This window comes from Petromyzon marinus, unplaced genomic scaffold (assembly GCF_048934315.1).
Source record: "Petromyzon marinus isolate PM22_M1 ecotype Great Lakes invasive population unplaced genomic scaffold, UKy_Petmar_22M1.pri1.0 PM_G_Scaffold_19, whole genome shotgun sequence".
Taxonomy (NCBI): Eukaryota; Metazoa; Chordata; class Hyperoartia; order Petromyzontiformes; family Petromyzontidae; genus Petromyzon; species Petromyzon marinus.
In genome coordinates this window covers 2668094-2689866 of record NW_027422750.1, presented here as the reverse complement: position 1 = coordinate 2689866, position 21773 = coordinate 2668094, and the positions used below count along the sequence as shown (strand labels likewise).

Genomic DNA, 21773 nt, shown 5'->3' with positions numbered 1-21773 from the left:
CACACAAACTCCACTCACGCACTGTAGGACAGGGAGCGATCACACAAACTCCACTCACTCTGTAGGACATGGGGAGATCACACAAACTCCACTCACTCACTCTGTAATACAGGGGGAGATCATACAAACTCCACTCACTCTGTAGAACAGGGGGAAATCACACAAACTCCACTCTGTAGGACAGGGGGAGATCATACAAACTCCACTCACTCACTCTGTAGGACAGGGAGAGATCACACGAACTCCACTCACACTGTAGAACAGGGGGAGATCACACAAACTCCACTCACTCTGTAGGACAGGGGGAGATCACACAAACTCCACTCACTCAACTCTGTAGGACAGGGCGAGATCACACAAACTCCACTCACTCTGTAGGATAGGGGGAGATCATACAAACTCCACTCACTCTGTAGGACAGGGGGAGATCACACAAAGTCCACTCACTCACTCTGTAGGACAGGGGGAGATCACACAATCTCCAGTCACTCTGTAGAACAGGGGGCGATCACACAAACTCCACTCACTCTGTAGAACAGGGGGAGATCACACAAACTCCACTTACAAACTCTGTAGGATAGGAGGAGATCACACAAACTCCACTCACACACTCTGTAGAACAGGGGGAGATCATACAAACTCCACTCACTCACTCTGTAGAACAGGGGGAGATCATACAAACTCCACTCACACACTCTGTAAAACAGGGGGAGATCATACAAACTCTACTCACACACTCTGTAGAACAGGGGGAGATCACACAAACTCCACTCACCCTGTAGAACGGGGCAGATCACACAAACTCCACTCACTCACTCTGTAGGACAGGGGGAGATCACACAAACTCCACTCACACTATAGAACAGGGGCAGATCACACAAACTCCACTCACTCTGTAGGACAGGGGGAGATCACACAAACTCCACTCACACTATAGAACGGGGGCAGATCACAAAAAGTCCACTCACTCACTGTAGAACAGGGGGAGACCACAAAAACTCCACTCACTCACTCTGTAGGACAGGGAGAGATCACACAAACTCCACTCACACTGTAGAACAAGGGGAGATCACACAAACTCCACTCACTCACTGTAGGACAGGGAGCGATCACACAAACTCCACTCACTCTGTAGGACAGGGGGAGATCACACAAACTCCACTCGCTCTGTAGGACAGGGGGAGATCACACAAACTCCACTCACTCACTCTGTAGGACAGGGGGAGATCACACAAACTCAACTCACTCACTCTGTAGGACAGGGGGAGATCACACAAACTCCACTCTCTCTGTAGAACAGGGGGAGATCACACAAACTCAACTCTCTTTGTAGAACAGGGGGAGATCACACAAACTCCACTTACAAGCTCTGTAGGACAGGAGGAGATCACACAAACTCCACTCACACACTCTGTAGAACAGGGGGAGATCATACAAACTCCACACACTCACTCTGTAGAACAGGGGGAGATCATACAAACTCCACTCACACACTCTGTAGAACAGGGGGAGATCATACAAACTCCACTCACACACTCTGTAGAACAGGGGGAGATCACACAAACTCCACTCACCCTGTAGAACGGGGGAGATCACACAAACTCCACTCACTCACTCTGTAGGACAGGGGGAGATCATACAAACTCCACTCACACACTCTGTAGAACAGGGGGAGATCACACAAACTCCACTCACACACTCTGTAGAACAGGGGGAGATCATACAAACTCCACTCACTCACTCTGTAGAACAGGGGGAGATCATACAAACTCCACTCACACACTCTGTAAAACAGGGGGAGATCATACAAACTCTACTCACACACTCTGTAGAACAGGGGGAGATCACACAAACTCCACTCACCCTGTAGAACGGGGCAGATCACACAAACTCCACTCACTCACTCTGTAGGACAGGGGGAGATCACACAATCTCCAGTCACTCTGTAGAACAGGGGGCGATCACACAAACTCCACTCACTCTGTAGGACAGTGGGAGATCACACAAACTCCACTCTCTCTGTAGAACAGGGGGAGATCACACAAACTCCACTTACAAACTCTGTAGGATAGGAGGAGATCACACAAACTCCACTCACACACTCTGTAGAACAGGGGGAGATCATACAAACTCCACTCACTCACTCTGTAGAACAGGGGGAGATCATACAACCTCCACTCACACACTCTGTAAAACAGGGGGAGATCATACAAACTCCACTCACACACTCTGTAGAACAGGGGGAGATCACACAAACTCCACTCACCCTGTAGAACGGGGCAGATCACACAAACTCCACTCACTCACTCTGTAGGACAGGGGGAGATCACACAAACTCCACTCACACTATAGAACAGGGGCAGATCACACAAACTCCACTCACTCACTCTGTAGGACAGGGGGAGATCACACAAACTCCACTCACACTATAGAATGGGGGCAGATCACAAAAAGTCCACTCACTCACTCTGTAGGACAGGGGGAGATCACACAAACTCCACTCACTTACTCTGTAGGACAGGGGGAGATCACACAAACTCCACTCACACTGTAGAACAGGGGGAGATCACACAAAGTCCACTCACTCACTGTAGAACAGGGGGAGACCACAAAAACTCCACTCACTCACTCTGTAGGACAGGGAGAGATCACACAAACTCCACTCACACTGTAGAACAAGGGGAGATCACACAAACTCCACTCACTCACTGTAGGACAGGGAGCGATCACACAAACTCCACTCACTCTGTAGGACAGGGGGAGATCACACAAACTCCACTCGCTCTGTAGGACAGGGGGAGATCACACAAACTCCACTCACTCACTCTGTAGGACAGGGGGAGATCACACAAACTCAACTCACTCACTCTGTAGGACAGGGGGAGATCACACAAACTCCACTCTCTCTGTAGAACAGGGGGAGATCACACAAACTCAACTCTCTTTGTAGAACAGGGGGAGATCACACAAACTCCACTTACAAACTCTGTAGGACAGGAGGAGATCACACAAACTCCACTCACACACTCTGTAGAACAGGGGGAGATCATACAAACTCCACTCACTCACTCTGTAGAACAGGGGGAGATCATACAAACTCCACTCACACACTCTGTAGAACAGGGGGAGATCATACAAACTCCACTCACACACTCTGTAGGACTGGGAGAGATCACACAGACTCCACTCACACTGTAGAACAGGGGGAGATCACACAAACTCCACTCACCCTGTAGAACGGGGCAGATCACACAAACTCCACTCACTCACTCTGTAGGACATGGGGAGATCACACAAACTCCACTCACTCACTCTGTAATACAGGGGGAAATCACACAAACTCCACTCTGTAGGACAGGGGGAGATCATACAAACTCCACTCACTCTGTAGAACAGGGGGAAATCACACAAACTCCACTCTGTAGGACAGGGGGAGATCATACAAACTCCACTCACTCACTCTGTAGGACAGGGAGAGATCACACGAACTCCACTCACACTGTAGAACAGGGGGAGATCACACAAACTCCACTCACTCTGTAGGACAGGGGGAGATCACACAAACTCTACTCACTCAACTCTGTAGGACAGGGCGAGATCACACAAACTCCACTCACTCTGTAGGATAGGGGGAGATCATACAAACTCCACTCACTCTGTAGGACAGGGGGAGATCACACAAAGTCCACTCACTCACTCTGTAGGACAGGGGGAGATCACACAATCTCCAGTCACTCTGTAGAACAGGGGGCGATCACACAAACTCCACTCACTCTGTAGGACAGTGGGAGATCACACAAACTCCACTCTCTCTGTAGAACAGGGGGAGATCACACAAACTCCACTTACAAACTCTGTAGGATAGGAGGAGATCACACAAACTCCACTCACACACTCTGTAGAACAGGGGGAGATCATTCAAACTCCACTCACTCACTCTGTAGAACAGGGGGAGATCATACAAACTCCACTCACACACTCTGTAAAACAGGGGGAGATCATACAAACTCTACTCACACACTCTGTAGAACAGGGGGAGATCACACAAACTCCACTCACCCTGTAGAACGGGGCAGATCACACAAACTCCACTCACTCACTCTGTAGGACAGGGGGAGATCACACAAACTCCACTCACACTATAGAACAGGGGCAGATCACACAAACTCCACTCACTCACTCTGTAGGACAGGGGGAGATCACACAAACTCCACTCACACTATAGAACGGGGGCAGATCACAAAAAGTCCACTCACTCACTGTAGAACAGGGGGAGACCACAAAAACTCCACTCACTCACTCTGTAGGACAGGGAGAGATCACACAAACTCCACTCACACTGTAGAACAAGGGGAGATCACACAAACTCCACTCACTCACTGTAGGACAGGGAGCGATCACACAAACTCCACTCACTCTGTAGGACAGGGGGAGATCACACAAACTCCACTCGCTCTGTAGGACAGGGGGAGATCACACAAACTCCACTCACTCACTCTGTAGGACAGGGGGAGATCACACAAACTCAACTCACTCACTCTGTAGGACAGGGGGAGATCACACAAACTCCACTCTCTCTGTAGAACAGGGGGAGATCACACAAACTCAACTCTCTTTGTAGAACAGGGGGAGATCACACAAACTCCACTTACAAACTCTGTAGGACAGGAGGAGATCACACAAACTCCACTCACACACTCTGTAGAACAGGGGGAGATCATACAAACTCCACTCACTCACTCTGTAGAACAGGGGGAGATCATACAAACTCCACTCACACACTCTGTAGAACAGGGGGAGATCATACAAACTCCACTCACACACTCTGTAGAACAGGGGGAGATCACACAAACTCCACTCACCCTGTAGAACGGGGGAGATCACACAAACTCCACTCACTCACTCTGTAGGACAGGGGGAGATCACACAAACGCCACTCACTCTGTAGCACAGGGGGAGATCACACAAACTCCACTCACTCTGTAGAACAGGGGGCGATCACACAAACTCCACTCACTCTGTAGGACAGGGGGAGATCACACAAACTCCACGCACTCTGTAGAACAAGGGGAGATCACACAAACTCCACTCACTCACTCTGTAGGACAGGGGGAGATCACACAAACTCCACTCACGCACTGTAGGACAGGGAGCGATCACACAAACTCCACTCACTCTGTAGGACATGGGGAGATCACACAAACTCCACTCACTCACTCTGTAATACAGGGGGAGATCATACAAACTCCACTCACTCTGTAGAACAGGGGGAAATCACACAAACTCCACTCTGTAGGACAGGGGGAGATCATACAAACTCCACTCACTCACTCTGTAGGACAGGGAGAGATCACACGAACTCCACTCACACTGTAGAACAGGGGGAGATCACACAAACTCCACTCACTCTGTAGGACAGGGGGAGATCACACAAACTCCACTCACTCAACTCTGTAGGACAGGGCGAGATCACACAAACTCCACTCACTCTGTAGGATAGGGGGAGATCATACAAACTCCACTCACTCTGTAGGACAGGGGGAGATCACACAAAGTCCACTCACTCACTCTGTAGGACAGGGGGAGATCACACAATCTCCAGTCACTCTGTAGAACAGGGGGCGATCACACAAACTCCACTCACTCTGTAGGACAGTGGGAGATCACACAAACTCCACTCTCTCTGTAGAACAGGGGGAGATCACACAAACTCCACTTACAAACTCTGTAGGATAGGAGGAGATCACACAAACTCCACTCACACACTCTGTAGAACAGGGGGAGATCATACAAACTCCACTCACTCACTCTGTAGAACAGGGGGAGATCATACAAACTCCACTCACACACTCTGTAAAACAGGGGGAGATCATACAAACTCTACTCACACACTCTGTAGAACAGGGGGAGATCACACAAACTCCACTCACCCTGTAGAACGGGGCAGATCACACAAACTCCACTCACTCACTCTGTAGGACAGGGGGAGATCACACAAACTCCACTCACACTATAGAACAGGGGCAGATCACACAAACTCCACTCACTCACTCTGTAGGACAGGGGGAGATCACACAAACTCCACTCACACTATAGAACGGGGGCAGATCACAAAAAGTCCACTCACTCACTGTAGAACAGGGGGAGACCACAAAAACTCCACTCACTCACTCTGTAGGACAGGGAGAGATCACACAAACTCCACTCACACTGTAGAACAAGGGGAGATCACACAAACTCCACTCACTCACTGTAGGACAGGGAGCGATCACACAAACTCCACTCACTCTGTAGGACAGGGGGAGATCACACAAACTCCACTCGCTCTGTAGGACAGGGGGAGATCACACAAACTCCACTCACTCACTCTGTAGGACAGGGGGAGATCACACAAACTCAACTCACTCACTCTGTAGGACAGGGGGAGATCACACAAACTCCACTCTCTCTGTAGAACAGGGGGAGATCACACAAACTCAACTCTCTTTGTAGAACAGGGGGAGATCACACAAACTCCACTTACAAACTCTGTAGGACAGGAGGAGATCACACAAACTCCACTCACACACTCTGTAGAACAGGGGGAGATCATACAAACTCCACTCACTCACTCTGTAGAACAGGGGGAGATCATACAAACTCCACTCACACACTCTGTAGAACAGGGGGAGATCATACAAACTCCACTCACACACTCTGTAGAACAGGGGGAGATCACACAAACTCCACTCACCCTGTAGAATGGGGGAGATCACACAAACTCCACTCACTCACTCTGTAGGACAGGGGGAGATCACACAAACGCCACTCACTCTGTAGCACAGGGGGAGATCACACAAACTCCACTCACTCTGTAGAACAGGGGGCGATCACACAAACTCCACTCACTCTGTAGGACAGGGGGAGATCACACAAACTCCACTCACTCTGTAGAACAAGGGGAGATCACACAAACTCCACTCACTCACTCTGTAGGACAGGGGGAGATCACACAAACTCCACTCACTCTGTAGGACAGGGGGAGATCCCACAAACTCCACTCACTCACTCTGTAATACAGGGGGAGATCATACAAACTCCACTCACTCTGTAGAACAGGGGGAAATCACACAAACTCCACTCTGTAGGACAGGGGGAGATCACACAAACTCCACTCACTCACTCTGTAGGACTGGGAGAGATCACACAGACTCCACTCACACTGTAGAACAGGGGGAGATCACACAAACTCCACTTACAAACTCTGTAGGACAGGAGGAGATCAAACAAACTCCACTCACACACTCTGTAGAACAGGGGGAGATCATAGAAACTCCACTCACTCACTCTGTAGAACAGGGCGAGATCATACAAACTCCACTCACACACTCTGTAGAACAGGGGGAGATCATACAAACTCCACTCACACACTCTGTAGAACAGGGGGAGATCACACAAACTCCACTCACCCTGTAGAACGGGGGAGATCACACAAACTCCACTCACTCACTCTGTAGGACAGGGGGAGATCACACAAACGCCACTCACTCTGTAGCACAGGGGGAGATCACACAAACTCCACTCACTCTGTAGAACAGGGGGCGATCACACAAACTCCACTCACTCTGTAGGACAGGGGGAGATCATACAAACTCCACTCACTCACTCTGTAGAACAGGGGGAGATCATACAAACTCCACTCACACACTCTGTAGAACAGGGGGAGATCATACAAACTCCACTCACACACTCTGTAGAACAGGGGGAGATCACACAAACTCCACTCACCCTGTAGAATGGGGGAGATCACACAAACTCCACTCACTCACTCTGTAGGACAGGGGGAGATCACACAAACGCCACTCACTCTGTAGCACAGGGGGAGATCACACAAACTCCACTCACTCTGTAGAACAGGGGGCGATCACACAAACTCCACTCACTCTGTAGGACAGGGGGAGATCACACAAACTCCACTCACTCTGTAGAACAAGGGGAGATCACACAAACTCCACTCACTCACTCTGTAGGACAGGGGGAGATCACACAAACTCCACTCACTCTGTAGGACAGGGGGAGATCACACAAACTCCACTCACTCACTCTGTAATACAGGGGGAGATCATACAAACTCCACTCACTCTGTAGAACAGGGGGAAATCACACAAACTCCACTCTGTAGGACAGGGGGAGATCACACAAACTCCACTCACTCACTCTGTAGGACTGGGAGAGATCACACAGACTCCACTCACACTGTAGAACAGGGGGAGATCACACAAACTCCACTTACAAACTCTGTAGGACAGGAGGAGATCAAACAAACTCCACTCACACACTCTGTAGAACAGGGGGAGATCATAGAAACTCCACTCACTCACTCTGTAGAACAGGGCGAGATCATACAAACTCCACTCACACACTCTGTAGAACAGGGGGAGATCATACAAACTCCACTCACTCACTCTGTAGAACAGGGGGAGATCATACAAACTCCACTCACACACTCTGTAGAACAGGGGGAGATCATACAAACTCCACTCACACACTCTGTAGAACAGGGGGAGATCACACAAACTCCACTCACCCTGTAGAACGGGGGAGATCACACAAACTCCACTCACTCACTCTGTAGGACAGGGGGAGATCACACAAACGCCACTCACTCTGTAGCACAGGGGGAGATCACACAAACTCCACTCACTCTGTAGAACAGGGGGCGATCACACAAACTCCACTCACTCTGTAGGACAGGGGGAGATCACACAAACTCCACTCACTCTGTAGAACAAGGGGAGATCACACAAACTCCACTCACTCACTCTGTAGGACAGGGGGAGATCACACAAACTCCACTCACTCTGTAGGACAGGGGGAGATCACACAAACTCCACTCACTCACTCTGTAATACAGGGGGAGATCATACAAACTCCACTCACTCTGTAGAACAGGGGGAAATCACACAAACTCCACTCTGTAGGACAGGGGGAGATCACACAAACTCCACTCACTCACTCTGTAGGACTGGGAGAGATCACACAGACTCCACTCACACTGTAGAACAGGGGGAGATCACACAAACTCCACTCACGCACTGTAGGACAGGGAGCGATCACACAAACTCCACTCACTCACTCTGTAGGACAGGGGGAGATCACACAAACTCCACTCACTCTGTAGAACAGGGGGAGATCACACAAACTCCACTCACTCTGTAGGACAGGGGGAGATCACACAAACTCCACTCACTCACTCTGTAGAACAGGGGGAGATCACACAAACTCCACTCACTCACTCTGTAGGACAGGGGCAGATCATACAAACTCCACTCACTCTGTAGGACAGGGGGAGATCACACAAACTCCACTCACTCACTCTGTAGGACAAGGGGACATGACACAAACACCACGCACTCATTCTGTAGGACAGGTGGAGATTACACAAACTCCACTCACTCACTGTAGAACAGGGGGAGATCAAACAAACTCTATACACTCTGTAGGACAGGGGGAGATCACACAAACTCCACTCACTAACTCTGTAGTACAGGTCTAGATCACACAAACTCCACTCACACACTCTGTAGGACATGGGGAGATCACACAAACTCCACTCACTCTGTAGTACAGGGGGAGATCACACAAACTCCACTCACTCTGTAGGACAGGGCGAGATCACACAAACTCCACTCACTCTGTTGGACAGGGGGAGATCATACAAACTCCACTCACTCTGTAGGACAGGGGGAGATCACACAAAGTCCACTCACTCACTCTGTAGGACAGGGGGAGATCACACAAACTCCACTCACTCTGTAGGACAGTTGGAGATCACACAAAGTCCACTCACTCACTCTGTATGACAGTGGGAGATCACACAAACTCCACTCACTCTGTAGGACAGGGGGAGATCACACAAAGTACACTCACTCACTCTGTCGGACAGGGGGAGATCACACAAACTCCACTCACTCTGTAGAACAGGGTGAGATCACACAAACTCCACTCACTCACTCTCTAGGACAGGGGGAGATCACACAAACTCCACTCACTCACTCTGTAGGACAGGGGGAGATCACACAAACTCCACTCACTCTGTAGGACAGGGGGAGATCACACAAAGTCCACTCACTCACTCTGTCGGACAGGGGGAGATCACACAAACTCCACTCACTCACTCTGTAGGACAGTGGGAGATCATACGAACTCCACTCACTCTGTAGGACAGGGGAGATCACACAAACTCCACTCACTCACTATGTAGGACAGGGGGAGATCACACAAACTCCACTCACTCTGTAGAACAGGGGGAGATCACACAAACTCCACTCACTCACTATCTAGGACAGGGGGAGATCACACAAACTCCACTCACTCACTCTGTAGGACAGGGGGAGATCACACACACTCCACTCACTCTGCACAACAGGGGGAGATCACACAAACTCCACTCACTCTGTAGGACTGGGAGAGATCACACAAACTCCACTCACACTGTAGAACAGGGGGAGATCACACAAACTCCACTCACGCACTGTAGGACAGGGAGCGATCACACAAACTCCTCTCACTCACTCTGTAGGACAGGGGGAGATCACACAAACTCCACTCACTCTGTAGAACAGGGGGAGATCACACAAACTCCACTCACTCTGTAGGACAGGGGGAGATCACACAAACTCCACTCACTCACTCTGTAGAACAGGGGGAGATCACACAAACTCCACTCACTCACTCTGTAGGACAGGGGCAGATCATACAAACTCCACTCACTCTGTAGGACAGGGGGAGATCACACAAACTCCACTCACTCACTCTGTAGGACAAGGGGACATGACACAAACACCACGCACTCATTCTGTAGGACAGGTGGAGATTACACAAACTCCACTCACTCACTGTAGAACAGGGGGAGATCAAACAAACTCTATACACTCTGTAGGACAGGGGGAGATCACACAAACTCCACTCACTAACTCTGTAGTACAGGTCTAGATCACACAAACTCCACTCACACACTCTGTAGGACATGGGGAGATCACACAAACTCCACTCACTCTGTAGTACAGGGGGAGATCACACAAACTCCACTCACTCACTCTGTAGGACAGGGCGAGATCACACAAACTCCACTCACTCTGTTGGACAGGGGGAGATCATACAAACTCCACTCACTCTGTAGGACAGGGGGAGATCACACAAAGTCCACTCACTCACTCTGTAGGACAGGGGGAGATCACACAAACTCCACTCACTCTGTAGGACAGTTGGAGATCACACAAAGTCCACTCACTCACTCTGTATGACAGTGGGAGATCACACAACCTCCACTCACTCTGTAGGACAGGGGGAGATCACACAAAGTACACTCACTCACTCTGTCGGACAGGGGGAGATCACACAAACTCCACTCACTCACTCTGTAGGACAGTGGGAGATCATACAAACTCCACTCACTCTGTAGGACAGGGGAGATCACACAAACTCCACTCACTCACTCTGTAGGACAGGGGGAGATCACACAAACTCCACTCACTCTGTAGAACAGGGTGAGATCACACAAACTCCACTCACTCACTCTCTAGGACAGGGGGAGATCACACAAACTCCACTCACTCACTCTGTAGGACAGGGGGAGATCACACAAACTCCACTCACTCTGTAGGACAGGGGGAGATCACACAAAGTCCACTCACTCACTCTGTCGGACAGGGGGAGATCACACAAACTCCACTCACTCACTCTGTAGGACAGTGGGAGATCATACAAACTCCACTCACTCTGTAGGACAGGGGAGATCACACAAACTCCACTCACTCACTATGTAGGACAGGGGGAGATCACACAAACTCCACTCACTCACTATCTAGGACAGGGGGAGATCACACAAACTCCACTCACTCACTCTGTAGGACAGGGGGAGATCACACACACTCCACTCACTCTGCACAACAGGGGGAGATCACACAAACTCCACTCACTCTGTAGGACTGGGAGAGATCACACAAACTCCACTCACACTGTAGAACAGGGGGAGATCACACAAACTCCACTCACGCACTGTAGGACAGGGAGCGATCACACAAACTCCACTCACTCACTCTGTAGGACAGGGGGAGATCACACAAACTCCACTCACTCTGTAGAACAGGGGGAGATCACACAAACTCCACTCACTCTGTAGGACAGGGGGAGATCACACAAACTCCACTCACTCACTCTGTAGAACAGGGGGAGATCACACAAACTCCACTCACTCACTCTGTAGGACAGGGGCAGATCATACAAACTCCACTCACTCTGTAGGACAGGGGGAGATCACACAAACTCCACTCACTCACTCTGTAGGACAAGGGGACATGACACAAACACCACGCACTCACTCTGTAGGACAGGGGGAGATTACACAAACTCCACTCACTCACTGTAGAACAGGGGGAGATCACACAAACTCTATACACTCTGTAGGACAGGGGGAGATCACACAAACTCCACTCACTCACTCTGTAGTACAGGTCTAGATCACACAAACTCCACTCACACACTCTGTAGGACATGGGGAGATCACACAAACTCCACTCACTCTGTAGTACAGGGGGAGATCACACAAACTCCACTCACTCACTCTGTAGGACAGGGCGAGATCACACAAACTCCACTCACTCTGTTGGACAGGGGGAGATCATACAAACTCCACTCACTCTGTAGGACAGGGGGAGATCACACAAAGTCCACTCACTCACTCTGTAGGACAGGGGGAGATCACACAAACTCCACTCACTCTGTAGGACAGTTGGAGATCACACAAAGTCCACTCACTCACTCTGTATGACAGTGGGAGATCACACAAACTCCACTCACTCTGTAGGACAGGGGGAGATCACACAAAGTACACTCACTCACTCTGTCGGACAGGGGGAGATCACACAAACTCCACTCACTCACTCTGTAGGACAGTGGGAGATCATACAAACTCCACTCACTCTGTAGGACAGGGGAGATCACACAAACTCCACTCACTCACTCTGTAGGACAGGGGGAGATCACACAAACTCCACTCACTCTGTAGAACAGGGTGAGATCACACAAACTCCACTCACTCACTCTCTAGGACAGGGGGAGATCACACAATCTCCACTCACTCACTCTGTAGGACAGGGGGAGATCACACAAACTCCACTCACTCTGTAGGACAGGGGGAGATCACACAAAGTCCACTCACTCACTCTGTCGGACAGGGGGAGATCACACAAACTCCACTCACTCACTCTGTAGGACAGTGGGAGATCATACAAACTCCACTCACTCTGTAGGACAGGGGAGATCACACAAACTCCACTCACTCACTATGTAGGACAGGGGGAGATCACACAAACTCCACTCACTCTGTAGAACAGGGGGAGATCACACAAACTCCACTCACTCACTATCTAGGACAGGGGGAGATCACACAAACTCCACTCACTCACTCTGTAGGACAGGGGGAGATCACACACACTCCACTCACTCTGCACAACAGGGGGAGATCACACAAACTCCACTCACTCTGTAGGACTGGGAGAGATCACACAAACTCCACTCACACTGTAGAACAGGGGGAGATCACACAAACTCCACTCACGCACTGTAGGACAGGGAGCGATCACACAAACTCCACGCACTCACTCTGTAGGACAGGGGGAGATCACACAAACTCCACTCACTCTGTAGAACAGGGGGAGATCACACAAACTCCACTCACTCTGTAGGACAGGGGGAGATCACACAAACTCCACTCACTCACTCTGTAGAACAGGGGGAGATCACACAAACTCCACTCACTCACTCTGTAGGACAGGGGCAGATCATACAAACTCCACTCACTCTGTAGGACAGGGGGAGATCACACAAACTCCACTCACTGACTCTGTAGGACAAGGGGACATGACACAAACACCACGCACTCACTCTGTAGGACAGGGGGAGATTACACAAACTCCACTCACTCACTGTAGAACAGGGGGAGATCACACAAACTCTATACACTCTGTAGGACAGGGGGAGATCACACAAACTCCACTCACTCACTCTGTAGTACAGGTCTAGATCACACAAACTCCACTCACACACTCTGTAGGACATGGGGAGATCACACAAACTCCACTCACTCTGTAGTACAGGGGGAGATCACACAAACTCCACTCACTCACTCTGTAGGACAGGGCGAGATCACACAAACTCCACTCACTCTGTTGGACAGGGGGAGATCATACAAACTCCACTCACTCTGTAGGACAGGGGGAGATCACACAAAGTCCACTCACTCACTCTGTAGGACAGGGGGAGATCACACAAACTCCACTCACTCTGTAGGACAGTTGGAGATCACACAAAGTCCACTCACTCACTCTGTATGACAGTGGGAGATCACACAAACTCCACTCACTCTGTAGGACAGGGGGAGATCACACAAAGTACACTCACTCACTCTGTCGGACAGGGGGAGATCACACAAACTCCACTCACTCACTCTGTAGGACAGTGGGAGATCATACAAACTCCACTCACTCTGTAGGACAGGGGAGATCACACAAACTCCACTCACTCACTCTGTAGGACAGGGGGAGATCACACAAACTCCACTCACTCTGTAGAACAGGGTGAGATCACACAAACTCCACTCACTCACTCTCTAGGACAGGGGGAGATCACACAATCTCCACTCACTCACTCTGTAGGACAGGGGGAGATCACACAAACTCCACTCACTCTGTAGGACAGGGGGAGATCACACAAAGTCCACTCACTCACTCTGTCGGACAGGGGGAGATCACACAAACTCCACTCACTCACTCTGTAGGACAGTGGGAGATCATACAAACTCCACTCACTCTGTAGGACAGGGGAGATCACACAAACTCCACTCACTCACTATGTAGGACAGGGGGAGATCACACAAACTCCACTCACTCTGTAGAACAGGGGGAGATCACACAAACTCCACTCACTCACTATCTAGGACAGGGGGAGATCACACAAACTCCACTCACTCACTCTGTAGGACAGGGGGAGATCACACACACTCCACTCACTCTGCACAACAGGGGGAGATCACACAAACTCCACTCACTCTGTAGGACTGGGAGAGATCACACAAACTCCACTCACACTGTAGAACAGGGGGAGATCACACAAACTCCACTCACGCACTGTAGGACAGGGAGCGATCACACAAACTCCACGCACTCACTCTGTAGGACAGGGGGAGATCACACAAACTCCACTCACTCTGTAGAACAGGGGGAGATCACACAAACTCCACTCACTCTGTAGGACAGGGGGAGATCACACAAACTCCACTCACTCACTCTGTAGAACAGGGGGAGATCACACAAACTCCACTCACTCACTCTGTAGGACAGGGGCAGATCATACAAACTCCACTCACTCTGTAGGACAGGGGGAGATCACACAAACTCCACTCACTCACTCTGTAGGACAAGGGGACATGACACAAACACCACGCACTCACTCTGTAGGACAGGGGGAGATTACACAAACTCCACTCACTCACTGTAGAACAGGGGGAGATCACACAAACTCTATACACTCTGTAGGACAGGGGGAGATCACACAAACTCCACTCACTCACTCTGTAGTACAGGTCTAGATCACACAAACTCCACTCACACACTCTGTAGGACATGGGGAGATCACACAAACTCCACTCACTCTGTAGTACAGGGGGAGATCACACAAACTCCACTCACTCACTCTGTAGGACAGGGCGAGATCACACAAACTCTACTCACTCTGTTGGACAGGGGGAGATCATACAAACTCCACTCACTCTGTAGGACAGGGGGAGATCACACAAAGTCCACTCACTCACTCTGTAGGACAGGGGGAGATCACACAAACTCCACTCACTCTGTAGGACAGTTGGAGATCACACAAAGTCCACTCACTCACTCTGTATGACAGTGGGAGATCACACAAACTCCACTCACTCTGTAGGACAGGGGGAGATCACACAAAGTACACTCACTCACTCTGTCGGACAGGGGGAGATCACACAAACTCCACTCACTCACTCTGTAGGACAGTGGGAGATCATACAGACTCCACTCACTCTGTAGGACAGGGGAGATCACACAAACTCCACTCACTCACTCTGTAGGACAGGGGGAGATCACACAAACTCCACTCACTCACTCTGTAGGACAGGGGGAGATCACACAAACTCCACTCACTCTGTAGAAGAGGGGGAGATCACACAAACTCTACTCACTCTGTAGAACATGGGGAGATCACACAAACTCCCCTCGCTCACTCTATAGGGCAGGGGGAGATCACACAAACTCCACTCACTCACTCTGTAGAACTGGGGGAGATCACACAAACTCTACTCACTCACTCTGTAGAACAGGGGGAGATCACACAAACTCCACTCACTCTGTAGGACAGGGGGAGATCACACAAACTCCACTCACTCACTCTGTAGGACAGGGCGAGATCACACAAACTCCACTCACTCTGTAGGACAGGGGAAGATTATACAAACTCCACTCACTCTGTAGGACAGGTGGAGATCACGCAAACTCCACTCACTCACTCTGTAGGACAGGGGCAGATCATACAAACTCCACTCACTCTGTAGAACACGTGGAGATCACACAAACTCCACTCACTCATTCTGTAGAACAGGGGGAGATCACACAAACTCCACTCACTCATTCTGTAGGACAGGGCGAGATCATACAAACTCCACTCACTCTGTAGAACAGGGGGAGATCACGCAAACTGCACTCACTCACTCTGTAGGACAGGGGGAGATCACACAAACTCCACTCACTCTGTAGAACAGGGGGAGATCACACAAACTCTACTCACTCTGTAGGACAGGGGGAGATCACACAAACTCCACTCACTCACTCTGTAGAACAGGGGGAGATCACACAAACTCCACTCACTCACTCTGTAGGACAGGGGCAGATCATACAAACTCCACTCACTCTGTAGGACAGGGGGAGATCACACAAACTCCACTCACTCACTCTGTAGGACAAGGGGACATGACACAAACACCACGCACTCACTTTGTAGGACAGGGGGAGATTACACAAACTCCACTCACTCACTGTAGAACAGGGGGAGATCACACAAACTCCATACACTCTGTAGGACAGGGGGAGATCACACAAACTCCACTCACTCACTCTGTAGTACAGGTCGAGATCACACAAACTCCACTCACACACTCTGTATGACAGGGGGAGATCACACAAACTCCACTCGCTCACTCTATAGGGCAGGGAGAGATCACACAAACTCCACTCACTCACTCTGTAGAACAGGGGGAGATCACACAAACTCCACTCACTCTGTAGGACAGGGGGAGATCACACAAACTCCACTCACTCTGTAGAACAGGGGGAGATCACACAAACTCTACTCACTCTGTAGGACAGGGGGAGATCACACAAACTCCACTCACTCACTCTGTAGAACAGGGGGAGATCACACAAACTCCACTCACTCACTCTGTAGGACAGGGGCAGATCATACAAACTCCACTCACTCTGTAGGACAGGGGGAGATCACACAAACTCCACTCACTCACTCTGTAGGACAAGGGGACATGACACAAACACCACGCACTCACTTTGTAGGACAGGGGGAGATTACACAAACTCCACTCACTCACTGTAGAACAGGGGGAGATCACACAAACTCCATACACTCTGTAGGACAGGGGGAGATCACACAAACTCCACTCACTCACTCTGTAGTACAGGTCGAGATCACACAAACTCCACTCACACACTCTGTATGACAGGGGGAGATCACACAAACTCCACTCGCTCACTCTATAGGGCAGGGAGAGATCACACAAACTCCACTCACTCACTCTGTAGAACAGGGGGAGATCACACAAACTCCACTCACTCTGTAGGACAAGGGGAGATCACAAAAACTCCACTCACTCTGTAGAACAGGGGGAGATCACACAAACTCCACACACTCTGTAGGACAGGGGGAGATCACACAAACTCCACTCACTCACTCTGTAGGACAGGGCGAGATCACACAAACTCCACTCACTCTGTAGGACAGGGGAAGATCATACAAACTCCACTCACTCTGTAGGACAGGGGGAGATCACACAAACTCCACTCACTCACTCTGTAGGACAGGGGCAGATCATACAAACTTCACTCACTCTGTAGAACACGGGGAGATCACACAAACTCCACTAACTCATTCTGTAGAACAGGGGGAGATCACACAAACTCCACTCACTCACTCTGTAGGACAAGGGGACATGACACAAACACCACGCACTCACTCTGTAGGACAGGGGGAGATCACACAAACTCCACTCACTCTGTAGGACAGGGGGAGATCACACAAACTCCACTCACTCACTCTGTAGAACAGGGGGAGATCACACAAACTCCACTCACTCGCTCTGTAGGACAGGGGCAGATCATACAAACTCCACTCACTCTGTAGGACAGGGGGAGATCACACAAACTCCACTCACTCACTCTGTAGGACAAGGTGACATGACACAAACACCACGCACTCACTCTGTAGGACAGGGGGAGATTACACAAACTCCACTCACTCACTGTAGAACAGGGGGAGATCACACAAACTCCATACACTCTGTAGGACAGGGGGAGATCACACAAACTCCACTCACTCACTCTGTAGTACAGGTCTAGATCACGCAAACTCCATTCACACACTCTGTAGGACATGGGGAGATCACACAAACTCCACTCACTCTGTAGTACAGGGGGAGATCACACAAACTCCACTCACTCACTCTGTAGGACAGGGCGAGATCACACAAACTCCACTCACTCTGTTGGACAGGGGGAGATCATACAAACTCCACTCACTCTGTAGGACAGGGGAAGATCATACAAACTCCACTCACTCTGAAGGACAGGGGGAGATCACACAAACTCCACTCACTCACTCTGTAGGACAGGGGCAGATCATACAAACTCCACTCACTCTGTAGAACACGGGGAGATCACACAAACTCCACTCACTCATTCTGTAGAACAGGGGGAGATCACACAAACTCCACTCACTCACTCTGTAGGACAGGGGGAGATCACACAAACTCCACTCACTCTGTAGAACAGGGGGAGATCACACAAACTCCACTCACTCTGTAGGACAGGGGGAGATCACACAAACTCCACTCACTCACTCTGTAGAACAGGGGGAGATCACACAAACTCCACTCACTCGCTCTGTAGGACAGGGGCAGATCATACTAACTCCACTCACTCTGTAGGACAGGGGGAGATCACACAAACTCCACTCACTCACTCTGTAGGACAAGGGGACATGACACAAACACCACGCACTCACTCTGTAGGACAGGGGGAGATTACACAAACTCCACTCACTCACTGTAGAACAGGGGGAGATCACACAAACTCCATATACTCTGTAGGACAGGGGGAGATCACACAAACTCCACTCACTCACTCTGTAGTACAGGTCAAGATCACACAAACTCCACTCACACACTCTGTAGGACATGGGGAGATCACACAAACTCCACTCACTCTGTCGTACAGGGGGAGATCACACAAACTCCACTCACTCACTCTGTAGGACAGGGCGAGATCACACAAACTCCACTCACTCTGTTGGACAGGGGGAGATCATACAAACTCCACTCACTCTGTAGGACAGGGGGAGATCACACAAAGTCCACTCACTCACTCTGTAGGACAGGGGGAGATCACACAAACTCCACTCACTCTGTAGGACAGTTGGAGATCACACAAAGTCCACTCACTCACTCTGTATGACAGTTCGAGATCACACAAACTCCACTCACTCTGTAGGACAGGGGGAGATCACACAAAATCCACTCACTCACTCTGTCGGACAGGGGGAGATCACATAAACTCCACTCACTCACTCTGTAGGACAGTGGGAGATCATACAAACTCCACTCACTCTGTAGGACAGGGGAGATCACACAAACTCCACTCACTCACTCTGTAGGACAGGGGGAGATCACACAAACTCCACTCACTCTGTAGAACAGGGGGAGATCACACAAACTCCACTCACTCACTCTCTAGGACAGGGGGAGATCACACAAACTCCACTCACTCACTCTGTAGGACAGGGGGAGATCACACACACTCCACTCACTCTGCACAACAGGGGAAGGGGAAGATCACACAAACTCCACTCACTCTGTAGGACAGGGGAGATCACACAAACTCCACTCACTCTGTAGAACAGGGGGAGATCACACAAACTCTACTCACTCTGTAGACAGGGGGAGATCACACAAACTCCACTCGCTCACTCTATAGGGCAGGGAGAGATCACACAAACTCCACTCACTCACTCTGTAGAACAGGGGGAGATCACACAAACTCCACTCACTCTGTAGGACAAGGGGAGATCACACAAACTCCACTCACTCACTCTGTAGAACAGGGGGAGATCACACAAACTCCACTCACTCTGTAGGACAGTGGGAGATCATACAAACTCCACTCACTCTGTAGGACAGGGGAGATCACACAAACTCCACTCACTCACTCTGTAGGACAGGGGGAGATCACACAAACTCCACTCACTCTGTAGAACAGGGGGAGATCACACAAACTCCACTCACTCACTCTCTAGGACAGGGGGAGATCACACAAACTCCACTCACTCACTCTGTAGGACAGGGGGAGATCACACACACTCCACTCACTCTGCACAACAGGGGAAGATCACACAAACTCCACTCACTCTGTAGGACAGGGGAGATCACACAAACTCCACTCACTCTGTAGAACAGGGGGAGATCACACAAACTCTACTCACTCTGTAGACAGGGAGAGATCACACAAACTCCACTCGCTCACTCTATAGGGCAGGGAGAGATCACACAAACTCCACTCACTTACTCTGTAGAACAGGGGGAGATCACACAAACTCCACTCACTCTGTAGGACAAGGGGAGATCACACAAACTCCACTCACTCACTCTGTAGAACAGGGGGAGATCACACAAACTCCACTCACTCTGTAGGACAGGGGGAGATCACACAAACTCCACTCACTCACTCTGTAGGACAGGGCGAGATCACACAAACTCCACTCACTCTTCTTTGGTTCTTTCGGTAAAGTCACGTAGAATGATAATAAAATAATAAATTGATAAAATAAAATAACACAATAATATTCTCACGACGTTTCGGCCACAACACAAGCGGCCTTCATCAGGTGAAGGGGGGCGAGACTGTCTGGTAGGACAGCGCTGTCTGGTAGGACAGCGCTGGAGTGGACACTCCAGGTAGGACAGCGCTGGACAGCGCTGGAGGTAGGACAGCGCTGGAGTGGACACTCCAGCGCTGTCCTACCAGACAGTCTCGCCCCCCTTCACCTGATGAAGGCCGCTTGTGTTGTGGCCGAAACGTCGTGAGAATATTATTGTGTTATTTTATTTTATCAATTTTTTATTTTATTATCATTCTACGTGACTTTACCGAAAGAACCAAAGAAGATGAATCATTGCAGTCACGAAAGCTTTAAATCGAAATCCACTCACTCTGTAGGACAGGGGAAGATCATACAAACTCCACTCACTCTGTAGGACAGGGGGAGATCACACAAACTCCACTCACTCACTCTGTAGGACAGGGGCAGATCATACAAACTCCACTCACTTTGTAGAACACGGGGAGATCACACAAACTCCACTCACTCATTCTGTAGAACAGGGGGAGATCACACAAACTCCACTCACTCACTCTGTATGACAGGGGGAG

At 50.2% G+C, this 21773-nt stretch overlaps 1 protein-coding gene across 1 annotated transcript in view; it reads left to right on the top strand.

Annotated features, from left to right (window-relative positions):
- Positions 1 to 21773, top strand: part of LOC142912136 (uncharacterized) — a 67495-nt gene that overhangs the window by 41207 nt on the left and 4515 nt on the right. The window lies entirely within an intron of this gene.